Raw genomic sequence first — 5,237 nt, 5'->3', positions numbered from 1 at the left:
TAATATTGCAGTGCATTGTTTTTGTAGTCATTAGAAGTTATAGGCAAAAAAAAAAAAAAAAAACGGAAATGCTATATACAAATGTCATCATCTGAATGAAATTGATCTGCACTGACAGAATTTTATTCATTACCTATAATTTCATGCATATTTCGGGCATAAAGAATAGCTTATATTTGAATTCACCATAACGATGCAAATCTTTGAAATGATAAATGAATTCTTTCCTTTCGTTTCGGATACCAATATTCTTTTCATCCTTATTGTCGTATAAATACCGCATGAGATATATTAACCACATCACATTTGTCACCAAAGAAAACGACAACCAATTGTTCCCAGTTAATAATTATGAAATGACAAATAGCCTTTTTATCTTTTATTTTGTCACAATCATGCCATTCAAAAATCTTGGCTAAGAGAATGTTCAAGAACGATTTTAATTCTATTTTTCAGACCCCGGCGATTTTAATTCTATTTTTCAGAGAGCTAACATTGTGCCATCAAAGTGACGTAATATTGAATTAGCAATTTCAAAATTACCGTATAACTTAGTAGAATTACAATTTCCGACAATTGATTGTATCGTTCATTCACCAATGATTTTTATTAAAATTGCAAGCGTATTTGACATCACGTCGTCAATTGTTTGCCAAAGATTCCAAAATATATCATATTATAAATTATTTTTGTATAATTTTCATCCTTCGCTATGTTTTGATATATTGTTACATGAAATTTCATATGAAAATTACTGACTGATAATGTAAAATTGAGTTGATATTTTTGTACAACACATTTACAAAAATTAATTTCTATGCAAACTTTCTGATTTGTGATTTATCAATTTCCAAAAACATAATTAACTGTGTCTTTGTGCATTTGTTTCAATTTAGTGACAAATTGGAATATAATTTCCACATATTATTGAATATTGGAAATTAGCTATTAGTAAAGATGACGAGAGAAAAGGTTTATTAATATTTCTTTTCACAGATCTTAACTCTCAAAAAACATCAACTGAAATTTTTTTCGCCACTTCATTAATTTTGAAAATGAGTAGTTGAAAACCAAAAATTTGAGCTACACACATTTTTTTTAAAAAACTTGGCAGTAGCTTGTTATTTTAATAGCTAATCAATTATGCGGTTAAAAACATAATAAAATGCAATAAGGATTACTAATTACGTTTATTGACTATCTCATTTAATTGTCACTAACTTTTTTCAATCTAAATATTTAATAAAACAATTCACTTATTTTATTTTTCTTGACATATTTTATTTATTCATTTGCTAATTTCATTTATTTGTTTCCTTTGTTTTTTATTTGTTTCCTTTGTTTCCTAATTTCATTTATTTGTTTTCAAGTGATGAGTAATTGTATAACAATTTGGAATACTTCTTAGTAACCGCTAGCAAACATATATATATACATATATATATATATATATATCAAGATGACAGTCATATTAAGATAGTAGGGCCGTGTCTTTAGTTTAGTTATACAAAAAAGTGATTATCACAAATATCGTTGCTTTAAGTTTTGAAATTTTCGTACGAATTCAAGATTTACTTCTATATTTTGTCGTCTTTGTCTTACCAATAAAATTCTGTGCTTAACTGGAAAACATGAAGATTTCACAAACAACATATTATTTTTGGTTTGAAATCTTTGCATATAATAAATTATGAGATCTTATGCTGATTATTGTTAAAGCAGATACGATTACCATTAGCAAATTGTTATATTTCAAAAAAAAAAAATCAAAAATGGTAGAAATCTAAACTTAAAAAAGTGAATATCTCATTGGAAGCATGTATTTAGCAAAAATATTTCCTTCGATAATACTCTGAAAAAGATGCATTTTTGTATTTATTCTATAACTGAAATAATTTAATTTTATTTTATAAAATAAATTTTTGGAAAGTTTGAAGCATTCCGAATAATAATTTAAATAACTTGTTAAAGGGACATACATAAGAAGATATTAAAATTGCATGAATAATTAGAAATCTTCAGTCTAACACTAAACGAACGATTTGCAGTGCAAGGTAATTTCTCTTGCAAATTTTAACTTACTGCTATGATTGCTAGCACTGTAGAAATGTAAATAAATATCTGAATGTGAAAAAACAATGGAAAATATATTTAGAATTTAGAGTAAAAAAAGTGGTAAAACCATTGCAGCTGAGCTTTTAGTTTAATTTATGATGGAACGAAGAGTAATTAAATTACATTTAGGGTAAGAAATGATATTACGGAGGAAAAAAAAGGATGTAATATTCGAATTAAATTACAATTAGTCAAAAATTTATGTAATTGGAACATAGCACAACTCATGCATAATGCAATATTCCATTATGTAAACAAAATTGGATGAAAATGTAAACAATAGCTTAACAATGGCTTTTGCAAATGTCATCTCAGAAATGTGATGAAAAGTATAATTATATTGATAAGCAAATTTAAAATACTCTTTGAAACGGTTATAATGGACCTCATGAAATTGACTTCATAGCTCAGTAGATGAATTAAAAATCAAATTTTCAAACAATAAATAGGTATATTATATGTGAGCAATATCACATACTTTGCTAGCCTGAGACCTTTTAGTTTCGCAGTACATTTGCAAAAAAAAAAAACAGGGTCCAAAGGAAATACTGCGGAAAAAATGAAAAGCTTTCTTTTTGCGGACTGAGTCAACGCAACAACAAATTTGTTTTGCATCAGTGAAATAACATGCGGCAGTTTCGCTTGTGTTAAATGACTTTTCAATATTTATTTTTATTTGAAAGATTAAAATTTCGATTTACCTTAAGTGTTATTGAGTTCGCTTAACAAATCATTTGTTTTAATCCACTTTTACGAGAGAGCAATTCTCACTGTCTTGTTTAGTTAGTGCTTTTTAGTGTCTTCCTTACTTACTTGAAGCTTCTTGAAAAATGTCTTGTCTCGGTGTTCGAATTCTCCCAGTTGCTCGAATTAAAACTAATATACAATTAACCACTTTAATTACTCTTATCGCTATTTTTCGAATTGCTAGATATGAAATAGTTTGACATTTGACACATTCATCAAGTATGTATATTTTCAAAACGGAAATCATAATTACCATCAAAAGATAATAATGTTGAAAATTTTGAAAATATTTGGTGGTTTGAAAATTTTCTCTGCAAATCCTATTCATGCATATTTGTCTATAGCTTAGAATAGGTTTATTTTACTTTCAAAAATTATCCCTAAACTAATTGCCAATCTCTGAGCAATTGTTTTCAAATATTTATCACTTTGTTGCTATTACTGAATGTATTTTCTTGGGATATATATATGTTAGGAGAGCAATATATATTATAAAATTCGTTTAAATATATATAAATCTGTAACTCTTGGAGGCTCTTCAATCTCTTTTCTGTTTTATTTTTTATTTTTTTTATATTCTCTTTCTTTTTTTAATCTTACACTTCCGTCGATCAGTTACAAGTAGTAATGTAGTACTGGCAATGACAAATGGTGTTTATTTTTGAAAATAATTTATGTCTCTCTCATTTATTCATCGATAAACTCCAGATAATCTCGGTCTGCTTCAAGAGGAAATTTTGAAGGGAAGAAGACGTATTCATACATTTTGCTGCAATATCAGTCTAATAAGCCAATCGTCATTTGTTAATATACGGAATGATCGTTTGTTTTCCTTAAAATATCTATGCTGTAATTTATCAAAAAAATTAACGAAGACATAATAAAGAATGATAGGTGCAGTTGGTAAATCAAAAAATTTGCAACTTAAATAAATGTTGAGAAAGATTAGCGCCTACTTAGCTTGAAATAAAATCAGTGTTTATTATTTCGAAATTATCAAAATTAATAACTTGAAAAGAAATTGATTAAAGTTTTGTTAACTTTTTGCCAGCAAAAATTCCTTGCTTCGATCTTCAACATAAGAAAAAAAAGATTCATTTTAAAAGAAATACCGCCTAATTAAAGAGTTAGGCAACAAGGAATTTGAAGAGGTGGAAGGGAAATTGTGATGGTATTTTATGAACGAAGAAAACATCTTCAAATTTTAATCATCATTAATTGAAATTTTTCTGCGTCATTTACGGTCAACCAGTTCAGTAAGTGGTTTGTTTCTCTCTTCACACTTAATCTTACAAAATGTCTACGAAAAAGGTAAACATAGGAAAAATGAAAAAAACAAAATGAACTTCTCAGAAAATCATTTCACTCAAAAGATAAATAGAATGCATTAAGCTATTTTATGCTTTCATGGAAAACATAAACGAAAACTGTGTCACATTATTGGCACTTAGTGTATTTTAGCATAATTTATTACACAAAAAGATTCGTTTTTTTTAAGGTGAAATATTCATCGGAATTAATTAATTAGGAATTAGGTTGGTCCCGGTTAAAGCTGAGAGATCCTTTAGGGCATATCCTGTATTATGCCTAATTTCACATTTGCTTCTGATTAACACTTATATTTCAAAGATATTGCATATTTCAAAGCAAAACCTCCATTGCAACTTTATCATACTGATAACGAAAAACGCAGCAAATCACATTACTAACATTGTTATCATTGAAAAATGTTGCTAAACCAATCAATGTTCCTGAAAATTTTTTTTTCCTTCCTAAATTATTAGTGTTTTAACAAGATTTGGTACAAAATCAAACAGGATTGAAAGGATTACAGTGAAGAGATGAGTTAGGATGAAAAGTAGAGAAAAAAAGATGGAAATGAGAAAAAATTTTTAAAAAAAACTACTAATTTTATTGTTATTAATACTATCGTATCCCTTTATTTACTTTATCAGATTTCGCTAGTTAGAGTTTTCAGACAGCTACATTACTCAACTCTCAGACTTCAAATTGGAATTTATGTGTAACTAAAGTAAATACTTTTTGTCCGCCTTTGTTATTATTTTTTCCCCTTCACATATCTAATCCTGTGTTGTGGCACAGCAATCAGTCGAGTAATACCCAAAATCCGACTAGGTCAAGATCAAGATAAAGTGCGGTATGAATTTAAGCAATTGTAAAGTTATCATTATCGTCACTATTATTATTACTACTATTGTTATTATTATTATTATTATTATTATTATTATTATTATTATTATTATTATTATTATTATTATTATTATTATTATTATTATTATTATTATTATTATTATTATTATTATTATTATTATTATTATTATTATTATTATTATTATTATTATTATTATTATTAT

The sequence above is a fragment of the Loa loa genome, assembly GCF_000183805.2.
Source record: "Loa loa unplaced genomic scaffold supercont3.332, whole genome shotgun sequence".
Lineage (NCBI taxonomy): Eukaryota > Metazoa > Nematoda > Chromadorea > Rhabditida > Onchocercidae > Loa > Loa loa.
The sequence above is the reverse complement of the archived record's forward strand: the minus strand, read 5'-3'. Positions refer to the sequence as shown.